The following is an 18,040-nucleotide window of genomic DNA, read 5'->3' as shown; positions in this document are numbered from 1 at the left end:
TTGTCTCCCAAATTCCCCTCTCCTCCAGGCTGTCACATAAAATTGAATCAACCTATTCTTAAAAGCAATGTCCTTGGGGGCCTATATTAGTCTTCACTTTCTATACTCTCTTCTCATATAACTTTCCTTTTAAAAAAAAATGAGATATATTACTCTGAGAACATTTCTTCTTGCTTTATTATTGGCTGTAGAGTGTTCGTCACATTATTAGTTACTTTTAAGAATTGCCAACTCTACACGTTATTATGTTCACCAAACACCCAAGACTTAACCTAAAACAAACAAACAAAAAAATCTTTTTCACTTATCCAGTATTTGGCAATCATGAGACAAATGTATACATTAAATCGAATTGCAATTTCTCATCTGTATAGTTATCTTATCAACTTAGGTTACATGCCCATGGCATGATTCAAATTGACAAGGTGTGGATGTGTGACAGACTTTTGTAAAGTTGCATTTCCATAGTTTCTGTAAAAGAGGAGTGTATTGGTGGAATTTCTAAGTCCCCAATCTCAAACATCTCTATGTTCCGCTCCGTGCTCAGTTGCTCAGTTGTGTCCGATGCTTTGCAAGTCCGTGGACCATGGCCCATCCTCTGTCCATAGGATTTTTCAGGCAAGAATACTGGAGGGGATTGTCATTTACTCCTCCAGGGGCTCTTCCTGACCAAGGGATCAAACCTGCATCTCCTGTGTCTCCTGCATTGGCAGGCACTTTACCATTGAGCCACCTGAGAAGTTCCTTTCTATGTTGAGGGAACACAACTGTTAGGACTCATTTGTCCTTCTTCCATCCTTCTGAGTTGTCTGGTCTTGGGGTTCCTTATCTGAATTGTTAATTCAGGGGAAAGATTATCTGGGCATGCTCAGATCTGCCTTCTTTCTTCTGAATGTATGCATTTTATGAGACATTTTCATATAGGAAATGCCTTCTCTTGTCCACAGTCACCTCTGAGAGATGAATGGCCTGTGCAATTCTGACATTTAGCCCATATAGCTCTCTTACTTTACTTCATACTCAAAATTAGATCTCATCAGTTGTAAAAGTGATCATTTACTAAAAATCAGCTAAAAAAACCCAGACCATATAGCTTTCAGTTAGATTGTGTTTGTGGTGGCTCAAATGTGTAATGGGGAAGACTATAACTATAGGTCTGGGGACAGGGGCTAAAGTCCACCCCTAGTATGAAAAACTTTCCCTCTCGACTATATTATCAAAAACAGCCACAGTGCTTTGATTGCTAATGTCTTTCATAACAAAACCTTAGAGAAGTTCATTTTGATGGAGAATTCTTTATGTTTTCCCATTCTCTGAAAAAAAGTACAACAGATTTTATCAACGATTCACTTGAGCTAGAGACAGAGACATTTGTCTTTGGGAGTTGTGGGCACACAGATGCCCTCACATGATGTTTGATTAACTGTTCTTCAACTTTCAATGGTTACTTTCACAGTGAAGCCTTCTCTGATTATTCTATTTTAAATGACAGTCTCCATCCTTACCTTAGCAATCAGATCATCTTTCCCACTTTTATTTCCATAATACCTAACACCTTCTAAAATAGCTCTCTATTTATTTTATCTAACATCTCTTTCCCTTCACTAGAAGGTAAGTTAGCCCAGTGTCTACTAATTAATGTCTTTAATAAGTTTTGTTGACATGAACTCAATTTGGAGAAAATTGTTTGGCTATGTGTTAAAATGGTCTCAATTGACGGCTGCAAATCCATTTACAAATAAGGCACATCACCAGCCAGTTCTGATTGCCATGACTTACACAGAATTTGAATACTTTTTCAGAAGATGTTGAGTTTTTATTGGACCTCAGATTTCTGCATATCACAGGTGAATACGTAGAAACTCCAAATTATCTCCAGGTAATTCAGAGTTCACAGTTACCTTGACCTGAGATGACCAAGAACTGGTTTAGTTCTTAAACCTACTAACTAATGAAATGTTCTGTCTTTTACACCAAGAACAGAACCTTTCAAAGAGCCAAACTGGTTATTACCCCCAAAAAAACAGACAAAAAAAATTGGCCTCACCTAAAATTGAATATGTAGTAGAAAGCAAATATTTACAATTGCCCTGCCTTTCATACATTGATTTTGAAATTGGGAACAAATTCTATGACTATCTAGAGTCCCACCTCAATCTAAAACTTTCATTTCCTTTAGGATTAGAAAGAAAGCTGCAGTGAGAGCCTAAAACTCACTCATATCAGCAACATGAATATTAGCAACCCCTCGAAGATCACAGAGGGGTAGACTCTGAGCTTTTTGAGAACAAGGACCTCGCTTCGTCACTCAGAACATACATATCAAACACTGAGATGATGGCCCAGATAAATCTCCTCACCTAATGATTATACCATCCATGCTTTTGCTTTAAGAGCTGGTAATTTTCACTTTATAAATTTACCCTTGAGTTTGGGGTCATTACTTTTATTTTACTGCTTTGTTTAATTCATTCAGCAGTATTAGATATGGGAATCAATAGCTTGAAAAATTTCTTTAGAGAAAAATGATTCTCAGTAGGAAAATGTGGTTTCTAGTTAGAAGCTCACTGAACTCTCATGCATCATTATTACATAAAGTCCCATTAGCAAATGTGAAGACAATAAAAAAGTATTATTTTAGTCCTCATTTTTTTCATTAGTTCTACTAAGGATCTAAATCAATAGCTCTAAATTGTTCATTATTTTGAAGTTATGTGGGATGAGCAACTCAATCCTTCATCTACCCTACTCATTCCCTTCTTCAGTTGGAATAGAGGTCAAATTATAAAGGAGCAAAAGAAGTAAGTTGTAGGAAACCTGGCTACCAGCATATACATTACTGAACTATTTAAAAATCAAACAAGAATAAGAGCATATATAACAGGTTTTATAGTCTACAACAGAGAGTTGGCAAAATTTTTCTTAAGCGTCCAGAGAGAAAGCATTTTAGGTTTTGTAAGTCTTGAAACCTTTGTGGCAATTATAAAAAACACTGTTATAGTACAAAGCAGCCATATATTATACACTATTTAAACAAATGTAGCTCCACTTCAAAAGAAAACACCCCACTTCATTTATATAAGCAGGTGGCAGTCTGGACTTGGTCTATGAACCACAATTTGCCAACTCTTGGATTAAAAAATTGTTCTAGAAAGGAAAATTATGGTTTGGTGATAATTCACCTACCTAGAGTGTACTGAACTATCCCATAATGACTCTAATTATATGGCAATTGTATATTATATATTCATCCCAGTACTTCATGAATATTAGCTTATTATTGCTCAGAACTAATCTACTTGACCCATTTCACAGATGCAGAATTAGTTATACATAGAAGTTAGGTAACTTGTCTGTATTAGTTTCCTACAGTTGCTCTGATAAATCATCGTGTAAACTGGATGGTTTAAACACAACAGAACAAAGTATCATAAAAGGGGATGGTTTAAAAGGAACATAAATGTATTTCCCTATAGGCTTGGAGGCCAGAATTCTGGAATCAAGGAATTGGCAATGCTATATTCCCTCTGAAGCTTCAGAGAATGATCCCTCCTTGTCCTTCCCCAGCTTCTGCTGGTTGCCTGAATTTGTTGCATTCACTCCAGTCTCTGCCTCTGTTGTCACATGGCATTATCTCATTGTTTCTCTCTCTTCTCCCGTTCTTATAAGGATACCAGTCACATTGGATTAAGGATAATCCTAACGGCCTCATCTTAACTTGATTACATCTACAAAGATCCTATTTCCCAAGGTCAGGGTACTGGGGGATAGAATTTCAAAATATCTTTGGCAGGGTATAATTCAGTTCACATCACTGCCTAATGATATTTCATATTATCTTTATAGTACACAGTCATGGGTGCATAATGTCAATGGTGTTTTCACTATAAACACAACTGGAAGACTATTTAATATCTTATTTTTATAAAACATCATTGATTAATATTTTCACAATATATTAAACACAAATATATTTTATTAAGAAACGAGGGGCCAAAGTGTATCTGTGCACACTAAAAAGTTAAGTAAATAATGAACCACAAACTTTATTGATATTAATTGGTAATTTTTCAACCAGGGACAATAGTACCATTAGATGACAGTTGGCATTGTTAGAGATGATTTTGAGGATTCAGGGTGTCTGGGAAGAATTGTTAGCATTCTATGGCAAGGAACATTTTTGTTTTTGTTGTTCTTTTAGTTGCTAAGTCATGTCTGAATCTTTTGTGACCCCATGTACTGTAGCCTGCCAACCTCCTCTGTCCATGAGATTTCCCAGGCAAAAATATTGTAGTAGTTTGCCATTTCCTTCTCCAGGGTATCCTCCTGACCCAGAGATTGAACCTTTGTCTCCTGCATTGGCAGTCAGATTCTATACCACTGAGCCAGCAGGGAAGTCCATGGCAAGGACGGTAGGGATGCCAAAATCTTTGCAATGCAGAGGACAACTATGGCCAATCTAGCATAGTCTTTCTCAAAATGTCAAAAGAAACTACGATAAACTAACCATCCATTATCATTCTAAAGCAAAACTAATAGCTTATGGAAATCAAAGAAACGCTGATAATTCACAGAAATTCAAAAGAAGCCCATTATATACTTAAGTATGTAGTAGGAGTCTTGTAAATGTGTATTTTAAGAGGACACTAAATAACCGTCTCATCAAATTCTGCTAACAAACTAATATTAGTTTACGTACACAAACTTGAAGTATCCAAAGGAGATAGCCCTGGTCTTAACTCCAAACAGACATAAATGAAATTTTGCATTATTTGAAAGAAAGTGAAAGTGTTAGTTGCTCAGTCGTGTCCAACTCTGTGCGACCCCATGGACTGCAGCCCACCAGGTTCCTCTGTCCATTGGATTCTCCAGGCAAGAATACTGTATAATAATTCAAGATTTTAAATACTTTCTTTCTTGAATAAATTCTTAACCCATTAGGAAGGCATTTTTGGCTCACCATTGGACCTTGAGCTGTAATTTGAAAAATGCTAGTCAAGTGTTTTAGATTGTTAAAAGCGAAATTCCTGGTTTTTAAGAGTAGTTTCTAGTCCTTAATCAAATAGGGCCTGAAAGAGATCATAGTGAACAATCGACCAGACACAAAATCAAAACAAGTTTATTACCACCTCCAACCTCACTGACAACAAAATACAATAGAGGTTCACAACAGAAGGTCCCTGTTCCATGTGAGAAAAATTTACAATTCTTTTCTCTCCAGAAAGGGCACACTAAAATGAATGCATAGAAAAGGTGAAACTAAAACTCACCCATATTCTGCAGATTCCTGAGGCACTCCGAGCATAACTTTCTGGTCAGGACAGAACTTTCTTAGTCAGGGGATTACAGCAAGTTAATAGCAATGACATGTCATCACATAGTAGCCAGAAGGCATGTCTTGTTTTGTAAGGCTTCCCTGAGAAGAAAGTGAATGTGTGTCTTCCTTTATGGGTATAACCAGGAGTATTCACAGCTTTCACTTAGAGTGGCCAGATTTTCATAGAGGAGGCCACAAATGCACAAGAAACTTCCCAATCTGCTCAAATTGTATCTCTGTAAACCAGTTACAGTCATAATGTAAACATTGTATTTGCATGTGAATTTATATCACTGTGTTAAAGTGTAGAGGAACTAAAGAGCCTCTTGATGAGGGTGTAAGAGGAGAGTGAAAAGGCCAGCTTAAAACTCAATATTAAAAAAAACTAAGATCATGGCATCTAGTCCCATCATTCATGTCAAATAGAAGGGGAAAATGTGGAAGCAGTGACAGATTTCCCCTTATTGGGCTCTAAAATCACTGAGAATGGTGACTGTGGCCATGAAATTAGAAGACGCTTCTTGAAAGGAAGGCTAAGACAAACCTAGACAGCATATTAAAAAACAAAGACATCACTTTGCTGACAAAGGTCCATATAGTCAAAGCTATGGTTTTTCCCATAGTCATATACAGATGTGAGAGTTGGACCATAAAGAAGACTGAGCACTGAAGAACTGATGCTTTCAAATTGTGGTCCTGGAGAACTCTCGAGAGTACCTTGGACTGCAAGGAAATCAAGCCACTTACACCTAAGGAAAATCAGTCCTGAATATTCATTGGAAGGACTGATGCTGAAGCTGAAGCTCTGATACTTTGACCACTTGATCCGAAGAACCCATTCATTGGAAAAGACCCAGGGAAAGATTTAAAGCAGGGGGAGAAGGGGGTGACAGAGGATGATATGGTTGGATGGCATCAGTGATTCACTGGACATGAACTCAATGGACAAACTCCAGGAGATGGTGAGGGACAGGGAGGCCTGGCATGCTGCAGTCCATGGTGTCACAAACAGTCGGACATGACTTATTGACTGAACAACAACAAAGCATCATTGCATATACTTGCTTCTAACTTTGTGCTAGCAGACTTCAAAGGATTTACTGGCAACCTCTGCTCAATGGATGAAAGCCCCATTAGCAAAGGTAGCATCTATGAGGGTCTAGGGCTCTCAGGACCATCACAACATATCTGAACAAAGATGGAAGAGGATATCTGATTATCCTCAAAAGATCCTTCAAAACCAAATCAAAACCAATTCTGATCCAACAATACCATAATGAATGCCCCTCCGCCATACTCTCACATACACATTTGCTTGGGCATATGTACACACGGTCTAAATCAGCAAGAGATAAAAAGACTTAGCTAACAATGAGTTAAGTCATAGCTTACCTTTCTAGCTTCTACTTTTTCCGAATCTTCCCAGATGACCAAGGCAAGACATTTGGGCCTAATTATAATATTTTGAGTGCCAGGGACAGAAACTCCTGTCCCAAGCAGGCTCACCCTATTCATTCTCTAGTACAAAGAGGACTTTGGGAATGTTCAGTAGGCAGAGCAAATGTTGTTGAAAATGTGCCATCAACTACTATTAAGAGTGATGATCAGTGCCTTAAGAATGCTGTGATCTAGAATAACCTGTTTATCAACTTCAGAAGCATGGTCCTTCCTTTTTCTCCCAATCTGTAGCCCAATTTTTTGGTTTTTGCTTTTGTGTTTCAGAAGAACAGAGGGCAATTATGTGCCCACTAATTCAGCATTAACAAGGAGAATTCTGTGTTTTAACATATCCCCCGTGAGTGTTGATGTTCCTGTCTTCTTTGCTTTCTTCTTAGTGGAAAGCGGTCTTCCTCGCTAATTAAAATTCATTACCTCCTCCTCAAATGAAAAGGCTGAGAGATTGCTGGCAGGCTGCTTCCATCATGTTTAATAAATCCCTGGAGAACAACTAATGTCTCTTTTTCCAGGGACTTCTCTTTTAGCTCCTGAACACTTTGTGAACATAGTAGCTTCAGCCACTTCATATGGTCTGTCATTTGTGGCACCTAGTTATCAACATGAAGTGGTTGGACATTTGCTGTTTATAATAGTCACTTATCTCCTCAACAAGCACTTGCTTTCTAGCATCCTTCACCTAGATTCTGCACCTTACCTCCAAAATTCTAATGCAGTCTGTCTCAGTGAGTGAAAACTGTTGGTGAGCTAGCTGAGGTGGGCCTGTTACTGAAAGTGTGTGATGTTCTGATAGCCCCTTTTCTCCACTCTAAACCCCATCTAACAATATTTTGACACCCCCGCTCTTTTGAGTCTTTATCTTTGAATGTAGGTCTGGGAAACAAGGAATTACATGTTGTAAAAGTAGACCCTTCTCTGTAATGACATACTTTTATTTTTGGTTTTATATCTCTGGTTTTTTTTTTTTTTTTTATCAGAATTTGGAATAAACTGGTCATGATGCCAGAGAACTGGTTCTCGTTCTTGGCTTTCATATTTCCCTGGCACGCCTTATGTTTTGCAAGCTTTGCTGACCTCCCAAAGACAAATGTTCTTATTTTCTGCCTCTTCTCTCCTCATTACCTAAAATTTCCTCTAAGCAATTTCACTCACACAACTTATATCCTCATATTTGCAATGGTGACTTCCACATACATATCTATCTAGGGATTTCAAATGTTAAATCACAAATTTTCCCCCTTGAATTGTGGGAGAAAGAAAAAATGAAATATCTCCAGAAGTTAGTTAAGGAACAAACTTTCAATGGCGTTGCTGGTAAGTTTGGAATACTGCTGTACCTTGGCCCTGAGTTCAGATTGGGATCTCTACTTTTTCTCAATTTGAACTGAATGGACTCACCCATTTCTAGCTGGAACAACCAGAGATCCCAGGCATCACTGCTGTGCAGGTCCTGTCCTAGTGGGCAACCTGGCAACAACAACAACAAAAAGCAGTAATGAGTCTAGTACACATGGACCAAAGTCAGAACGAAAAAGAGGGAGCAGAGTGGAGAGAGAGTCAGAGAGACAGAGAGTGGGAGAGAATAAAGAATGAGAAGAAAACAAAAGGACAGCCTGTGCTATACTTACTGGATTCCCATACCTCTGTTCTACTGACTTGGAGAAATGAGTAAAGAGAGCCCTTCCACTACTCTTCCCTTCATAAAAGTGGAAACCCTTGCTGTCTCTGGGAAATGAGAAATGAAGGAATGAATGTGTCTCAAGGAAGAACCTTCAGATTAGTTTTATGCATTCCACACACTGCATATCCAAATGTCAATGGGACATCATCAGCTGACTGTCCCATAGGCAATTCCAACTAAACATGCCCTGAATTGAAGTTACCCTTGCTCAAATCCTGCTTTTCAATAAGTAAGTGGTAGACATCTGGGCAATTTTTTCTCCCTTATCTTCCTCTTTCTGTTCAAGTACAACACAATGCATTTGATACCACCACTTAAATACTAATTATTGAAAATGTGTTGTTTACTAGTTACCATCCTAAGTACTTTACATACACTATCTTGTTAATTTTTTCCCCACAACTCTGCAGGAGAAGTACTATCATTGTCATTTTACAAATGAGAAAACAGAAAATTACGAAGGCTAAGACTATTATTTAAGTAATGTACTTCTCAGGTTCACGATCTTAATGAATATGTACAAAAGCACCACCCATCCCTGGGCCCTTCTCTACCATCCTTTATTATCTTTTGCCTGGAGACTATTGCAATAGCCCTGAAAATGAACCCTCTAACTTTGGATTTGACTCTTAGAATTCACCCTCCACCAGCACTGCCTCCCAGGTGTTATTTTTAAAATGCAAATCTGATTAAGTAAATTTTCCGCTATGAAAGTTTCATAGACTCCCCATCATGAGGCAGCTGCTACCTGTCTGTCGAATCCAATCTTCTACCCTGCTCCCACACACATCCTAGGCTCTGCTGATGCTGAACTAATTGTCATCCCTGGGAAATGTCAGGCTCGTTCCTAGCTCCTTACTTTTATATGTCATTTCTCTCCTCTGACTAAAATACAATTACCTCACCTACCCCAACCCAGCCTTTGAAAGGCAAACTCTAATATCATTATGAGCTTAAATTTTACCCTTTGTGTGAACCCTTGGTTAAGCAGACTTCAACGCAGACCTGTCAGATTGCAGTCATTTCATTACATTGCATCGTAAATGCTATGTAGCGGGTCTAATAATGAGATCCACCTTGGAGTATAAAGAATCTTTACTTTTGTCATAACTCAAGCCCAGCACAGTGACTACTGACACATAATAGGTGCTCAATACACACTTGTTTTCAATTATATAAGCACACTCTATCTCTCCAGAGCAAATTTAAGATACTTCTCTTGGGAAGGAAGAAAGGAAGAACAATGTGGCTTTACCTACCAACATTCTGCAGATGACAGTGTGGGCTTCAAATAGTTATTTAGTTGAAGATGCTAAGTAGAAACTAACAGCAGCAAAATTCTTTGATTGTCCTGCTGAAGGCAAAAACCCTCCAACAAAAAATCACTTTCCAGGGCAAACACCCCTTGTTTCCATTAAAGCCAGAACATTCTAAAGAAGCACAAGTATATGCAATTATTAAATTTTGCCTATTCTAGGAAGGGGATAAAAGAAGCAAAAATTTGCCTAATTAGAACTTGAGGAATTATGGGTAGATTTTCAGAGAGCCCTGAAGAATAAAATTACCAGCAAGCAAAATTTTCAAAGGACTAAAGTGCATACTGTCTGACATAAAGTGTAGGCCAGGACAGAAAGAAAGGCGGCACCGCATTGATGGCACCCCAGGAACTGTGTGTACCTTGCCTCCTTAACTTCACAAGGTGCTGTGAAGTGGATAGGATATTTTCAGATCGCTTAAATACCTATCCAAATTCATAGAGCTGTTAAGTGTTTTCCAGTCTAACTTGGAACTCTATGTTCCTTCCAATTCACTACTTGTTCTTAAGCTAGTGTCTTTTGCCTTAAAACCGACCTGAAGGCCTTTATATTTAGTGGTGGACAGAGGAAGATACACATGATAAGCCATCTAAGCAAAATGTCAAACTGTAACTTCCCTTAATGTACACATACCAAAAACAGTTAACAAGTGACCCTCATTGGCTCACAGATTCATGCCTCAGGCATTTATGTCAGATCAGTAAATACCAGATTCACTCTTGCTGAATAATAAACTGGAATTCAAAAACTGAGTTACAGAATACACTGACCCAGGACTTCTAATTCCTTGCAACTCTCATTCTAAAGTTGCTCCTGGTTCACCTTTGCTGCTCCATTCAGAATCATACAAAATGTTCTTAGTTAGAGTTCTTTGGGGAATAATTCAATTCCTGTATTTAATGGTTGTGATCATTCAAAAGCCAACTAACAGGAGCTATAAGATTTGTTAGACTAATGTGAAAATATATTTGTATCCATTGTGGAACAATTTATATCACTGTTCATTGAAAGATATACCACACAAATGTTTTATGAGGTCATTCTGTCCCTGATTTTTTCAGTAAGATGTTAATAATCAGAAACTAAATCAGCATGCTTAACAATAAAATATGATCCAAAATGTTCTAGTAGTACTTTAGTAACAATATAAAAGGCAGCAGAAATACTACTATTTCTACACTCAATTGTTCCCCCCAAACTCTCCTTATATCCATAACATATCTATACAAACCAATCTTCATTCAAATAGTGAAGTTGCTCAGTCGTGTCTGACCCTTTGCGACCCCATGGACTATAGCCTACTAGGCCCCTCCATCCATGGGATTTTCCAGGCAAGAATACTGGAGTGGGTTACCATTTCCTTCTCCAGGAGATCTTTCTGACTCAGGGATTGAACCCAGGCCTCGCTCATTGTAGGCAGATGCTTTACCATCTGAACCACCAGGGAAGTCATTCAAATAACTCATTTCAAATTAGGCAGAGCTTTCCTCAAAAACACAGACACCCAGTGAAATAAAAATGGTGGTTGCAATCTGGAGGAAATAACTAAAAGCTATTGGACTATCCTCTGCAATTTGGCTACAGTGATGAAGGCAAATGAAGGCTTTCCACTTCTTTCTGTTTATTTCCAGCTATGTTGATCTGGAAATCAATTTATGATGATGCTTTCTTCACTGCTTCTATTCAGTGAGCTTCCTTCCGAATCATCAAACAGACATTATTACAAGATATGCTGGCATCCATCATGGTCCAGGCCAAGCCTGCCAATCATCAGGATTTATAACCTACTCATAAAATATACTTGGAAATGAATATAACACCTTATGTCCAAGTAGACCTTTTTTCATACCTGTCTCTGATAGCAAATTAATAGATCAGTTCAAAGCAATAGAAGAGGCCATAATTTTTTAAATTTATTTTCAATTTTTATTAAAGTATAGTTGATTTACAATCATGTTAGTTTTAGGTGCACAGCAAAGTGATTATTTTTTCAAAAGTGCAATTCCCAAACCAAAGTGACAAAGCACAAGAAGAAACAAGGAAATCTGACCCACTTTAAAAAAATTTTTTAAAATCTTCAGAAACTGACCCTAATGAAAAGTATTAATATTTGAATTATCTGATAAAGAATTCAAAATAATGATCATAAAGATACTCATTCAGATTATTTTCCATTTCATCACATTTCAGAAATGGCCAGTGAAACTGCATTAACATCTTCATGAGACAATCATGCCCTTCTTGTACCTATGAGTTATGCTTTTTGTTAGATCCAAGATGGCAAAAATGGAAGGCCAGATCGAACGAGGAAAAAGAGGAAAAAGAGCATTGGATATAGCAAGCGCCATAATTAGTGGAGAAAGATCAAGAAGCAGAAAAGTGCAGCAGAATAAAGTGTTACTAGAGTCCTAATGCACATGAAATTGACTAATGGATCCATTCATTTAACTACCATTAAACATATATTCATTGAACATGTATTCACACCACTGACAGAAAAACCAAAGACACTATAAAAAGCAAGAAAGACATGGCCCCTTCCTTCATGAAACTTACATCAAATCTTAGAAGACTGACAGGAAGTATAATAAGACACTGTTGCCTAGTCAAGTTTACATATAAAGCTTTTTTCACATTTTTTAATTCTTTTACCTTTTTGCTCCTCTGACTAGATAATATCCTCCTAGGTAAACTTCTCTCTTAGAGTTTGCTGATTCTTTCTTCTGCTTAATAAAATCTGTTCTTGAACTGCTCTAGTGGATTTTTCAATTCAGTTATGGTATTCTTCAACTCCAAAATTAGTGCTTGGTACTTTTTTATATTTTTTCTTTTTTTTTTAATATTCCGATTATGTTCTTGCATCATTTTTCTAAACTTGTTGAGTATCTTTATGATCATTATTTTGAATTCTTTATCAGATAATTCAAATATTAATACTTTTCATTAGGGTCAGTTTCTGAAGATTTTTAAAATTTTTTTAAAGTGGGTCAGATTTCCTTGTTTCTTCTTGTGCTTTGTCACTTTGGTTTGGGAACTGCACTTTTGAAAAAATATCCACCTCTGCCAGTTTTTCAAAAAACTAAGATCATGGCATCTAGTTCCATCACTTCAGGGTGAATAGATGGGAAAACAATGGAAACAGTAACAGACTTTATTTTCTTGGGCTCCAAAATCACTGTGGATGGTGACTGCAGCCATGAAATTAGAAGACATTACTCCTTGGAAGTAAAGCTTTGACAAACCAAACAGTGTATTAAAAAGTGACACATTACTTTGCTGACAAAGGTTCCTAAAGTCAAAGCTATGGTTTCCCCAGTAGTCAAGTCTGGATGTGAGAATTGGACCATAAAGAAGTCTGAGTACCGAAGAATTGATGCTTTTGAACTGTGGTGTTGGAAGGACTCTTGAGAGTGCCTTGTACAGCAAGGAGATCAAACCAATCAATCCTAAAGGAAATCAATCTTGAATATTCATTGGAAGGACTGATGCTGAAGCTGAAGCTCCAACACTTTGGCCACCGCAGCCAAAGAGTCTACTCATTGGAAAAGACTCTGATGCTAGGAAATATTGAGGGAAGGAGAAACAGATGACAGGATGACAGAGGATGATCATTGGATAACATCACTGACTTAATGGATGTGAGTTTGAGCGAGTTCCAGGAGACTGTGAAGGACAGGGAAGCCTGGTGTGCTGCAGTCCATGGGATTGCAGATTCAGACACGACTGAGCTACTGAATGACAAAAACCAGTTTTTAAGGACTGGCTTTGTACGGAGAACACCTTCACTAAGCACCACAGTTAAAGATCTGCCGGCTTCCTAAATTTTTCCTTTTGATGCATCTTCTCTGGACTAGTGCCTGTAAATTCCTTTTAGAGGGATTTGCAGGCTTCCTTTTTCAGGAGCTCATAATCTCCTGCTCCCTCTTGTGTCTTCATGTGGTTCTGCAGGTTCTTTGAAGCTGCTTCAGGTCACCCAGCTCTTTTGTTCTCAACGGCATCTAGACTTCAAGAGTAGCCTGGGAACCATCAGCACAGGAAGTCAGACAAGACAGACACCAGCTCCTCAGGCAGCCTCCCTGAAAAACTAGCATGTTGATCCGGTGTTTCACTTTTGTATTTCTACCTTGAGGTCACCTATTGTATTGGCTCTCTGCCTTCCCACAGGTCTTCTGGAGTAGCAGCAAGCCATCCAAATTTCTTTCATTCTCAGCTGTATCTCAGGCAGTGAGAGTATGCAGGTCCCTTCAGCACTTCAATACAGGTAAGACAGAAACTAATTATTTGGACTGCAAGGAGATCCAACCAGTCCATCCTAAAGGAAATCAGTACTGGGTGTTCATTGGAAGGACTGGTGTTGAAGCTGAAACTCCAACACTTTGGCCACCTGATGCAAAGAGCTGACTCATTTGAAAAGACCCTGATGCTGGGAAATATTGAAGGCAGGAGGAGAAGGGGATGACAGAGGATGAGATGGCTGGATGACATCACTGACTCAATGGACATGAGTTTGGGTAAACTCCAGGAGTTGGTGATGGAGGCCTGGCATGCTGTGGTCCATGGGGTCACAAAGAGTCGGACATGACTGAGCGACTGAACTGAACTGAATTCTTTGGGAAGCCCCTGCCCCTACAAAAACCTGGAACATTAGACGTGCACCTAATTCTTTCCCCTCCTCAGGGAAGAGTCAAGAGTTTGGGTTTTCTCCCATTCATTCTATACTGAGCTGGGGAGAGGAACTATGGAGAGTTAGTGTGTGTTAGTTCAGATCACTACCTGTGTAGTCAGTTATCCCCAGTGTAGAATCCTTTCCTATCACTTAGGTTCAAGGAAAACAGAAATAAGTCCTTCACATAGACCTCATAAACATCTGATTGTTGGACTTGTGTTTCCATATTTTCTTTTCCTTCTCAGGGAGAAACAGGAGTTGGGAGTTTTCTCCCCATTCCTAGAGGAGTAACTGTAGCAAATGGGTGGTATGACATTTCCTCCCAGTTTCAATTGGGCTGGTTTCACACTTGCTTTGAGTGCAGGAGCCTCTCAAACTGGTTTCTGCATTTATTATTAAGTGAATTGGTCCATGTATTCGTGTTGAGCTGGTGTTTCCATGGGAAGAAGGGGGGTTTGGAATTTACTGTCTTACCATCTTGCTGATGTAACCCTCTGATTACTAATTTTAAAAATAAAATTTTGAAATTTCCTTTCTAAAACCAGGTAAGGAAGATAAAGATGAGCTTTTCACTACTTTTCATCAACATTGCATTTTATTAGAAACAACAAAACAAAAAACAATTTATTATTTGAAGAAGAAAGAACTGTCTATGTGGAACCTCCCTGCAAGTCTGTAAAAACAAAATACGAGAAGAGAGTTTGGAAAAGTGGATATATATACAATTAATTCATGGGAGTTTTTCTTGCCTGGGAAATCCCATGGAGCCTGGTGGGCTGCAGTCCAAGGGGTTGCAAAGAGTCGCTCATGACTGAGCAACTTACATTTTCACTTTCACACTATCAGTCAGGGCTTCCCAGGTAGCTCAGTGGTAAAGAATCTACCCTCAGTGCAGGGGATGCCTGATACCTGGGTTGGGAAAATACCCTGGAGGAGGACATGACAAACCATTCCAGAATTCTTGCCTGGGAAATCCAATGGATACAGATGAACCTGGCGGGCTAGAGTCCATGGGGTCCCAAAAGAGTCGGACACGACTTAGCAAATAAAGAACAAAAACAACACACTATCAACCACAGTTAGGACATGGAAACAAATCAGACATTTAGGGTGCATAACAAACCACCCAAAAAATTTAGCAGCTTAAAACAGCAATATTTTTTGTTGTTGTTTTTAAATCTACAATGTTTTGAGTTTACTGGGGAGAGCTTGTCTTTTCTCCATCTATTGGAGACAGCATCTGTTGAAGCAGCTTTGTTGGGATATGGAGGATCCACTTTCAAGATGACCATTTGGTGCTCAGTGCTCATGCTAGGCTACATATGGACTTTCTAATTTCCTCTACACATGACCTTCCTGGGGGCTGCCTGCACTTCCTCATCAAACAGTAGTGGGCTCCAGCAGTAAGTATCCAAAGAACACAAGGTAGAGAAGAACTGCATTTTTATAAAAGCCTCATGTTATTTGGTATCATTTTGCTAAACTTCATGGTTTAAGGCAATCTTCTCTGGCTAAAAACAGGGCACATAAATGCCAATCATGCAGGAGGGAGTGTCAAAGGAAGAGAATAACACTGTAGGAAAATCAAATGGTCGTTTTTGAAAAATACACTTCAGTATAGTCACTCAGTCATGTCTGACTCTTTGTCACCCCATAGACTGCAGCAAAGCAGGCTTCCCAGCCCATCATCAACTTTTGGAGCTTTCTCAAACTCATGTCCATCGAGTTGGTGATGCCATTCAACTTTCGCATCCTCTTTCATTCCCCTTGCCCTCCTGTCTTCAATCTTTCCCAGCATCAGGATCTTTTCCAATGAGTCAGTTCTTCACATCAGGTGGCCAAAGTAATGGAGTTTCAACTTCAGCATCAGTTGTTCCAATGAATATTCAGGACTGATTCCCTCTAGAGTGGACTGGCTGGATCTCCTTGCAGTCCAAGGGACTCTCAAGAGTCTTCTCCAACCCCACAGTTCAAAAGCATCAGTTCTTCGGTGCTCAGCTTTCTTTATAGTCCAACTCTCACATCCACATGTGACTACTGGAAAAACCATAGCTTTGAATAGATAGACCTTTGTCGGCAAAGTGATGTCCCTTCTTTTTAATATGCTGTCTAGGATGGTCATAGCTTTTCTTTCAAGGAGCAAGCGTCTTTTAATTTCATGGCTGCAGTCACCATCTGCAGTGATTTTGGAGCACACACAAAAAAATAAAGTCTGTCACTGTTTCCATTGTTTCTCCATATATTTGCCATGAAGTGATGGAACCAGATGCCATGATCTTAGTTTTCTAAACATTGAGTCTTAAGCCAGCTTTTTCACTCTCCTCTTTCACTTTCATCAAGAGGCTCTTTAGTTCTTCTTCACTTTCTGCCATTAGGGCACTTTCACTTTCTGCATATCTGAGGTTATTGATATTTCTTCTGGCAGTCTTGATGCCAGCTTGTGCTTCATCCAGCCCAGTATTGCACATGATGTACTCTACATATACATTGAATAAGCAGGGTGACAATATACAGCCTTGATGTACTCCTTTCCCAATTTGGAACCTGTCTGTTGTTCCATGTCCAGTTCCATGGCTTCTTTACCTGCACACAGATTTCTCAGGAGGCAGGTAAGGTGGTCTGGTATTCCCATCTCTTTAAGAATATTCCCCAGTTTGTTGTGATCCACAGAGTCACAGGCTTTGGTATAGTCAATAAAACAGAAGTAAATGGTTTTCTGGAACTCTCTTGCTTTTTTGATGTTGGCAATTTGATCTCTGGTTCCTCTGTCATTTCTATATCCAGCTTGAATGTCTGAAAGTTCATGGTTCACGTACTGTTGAAGCCTGGCTTGGAGAATTTTGAGCACTACTTTACTAGCGTGTGAGATGAGTGCCATTGTGCAGTAATTTGAACATTCTTTGGCACTGCCCTGCTTTGGGATTGGAATGAAAACTGACTTTTCCAGTCCTGTGGCCACTGCTGAGTTTTCCAAATTTGCTGGCATATTGACTGCAGCACATTCACAGGATCTGAAATAACTCAGCTGGAATTCCATCACCTCCACTAGCTTTCTTCACAGTGATGCTTCTTAAAGCCCACTTGACTTTGTATTCCAGGGTGTCTGGTTCTAGGTGAGTGATCACACCATGTGGTTATCTGAGTCATGAAGATCTTTTTGTACAGTTCTTCTGTGTATTCTTGCCACTTCTTAATATCTTCTGCTTCTGTTATGTCCATACTATTTCTATCTTTTATTGAGTCCATCTTTGCATGAAATGTTCCCTTGTTATCTCTGATTTTCTTGAAGAGATCTCTAGTCTTTCCCATTCTATTGTTTTCCTCTATTTCTTTGCATTGATCACTGAGGAAGGCTTTCTTATCTCTCCTTGCTATTTGGACTCTGCATTCAAATGGGTATATCTTTCCTTTTCTCCTTTGCCTTTAGCTTCTCTTCTTTTCTCAGCAGTTTGTAAAGCCTCCTCAGAGAACCATTTGGCTTTTTGCATTTCTTTTTCTTGGGGATGGTTTTGATCACTTCCTACTGTACAACGTCATGAACCTCCATCCATAGTTCTTCAGGCACTCTATCAGATTTAATTCCTTGAATCTATTTTCCCCCTTCC

Source organism: Dama dama, chromosome 11 (assembly GCF_033118175.1).
Source record: "Dama dama isolate Ldn47 chromosome 11, ASM3311817v1, whole genome shotgun sequence".
NCBI lineage: Eukaryota > Metazoa > Chordata > Mammalia > Artiodactyla > Cervidae > Dama > Dama dama.
This window is presented reverse-complemented; position numbering follows the sequence as displayed.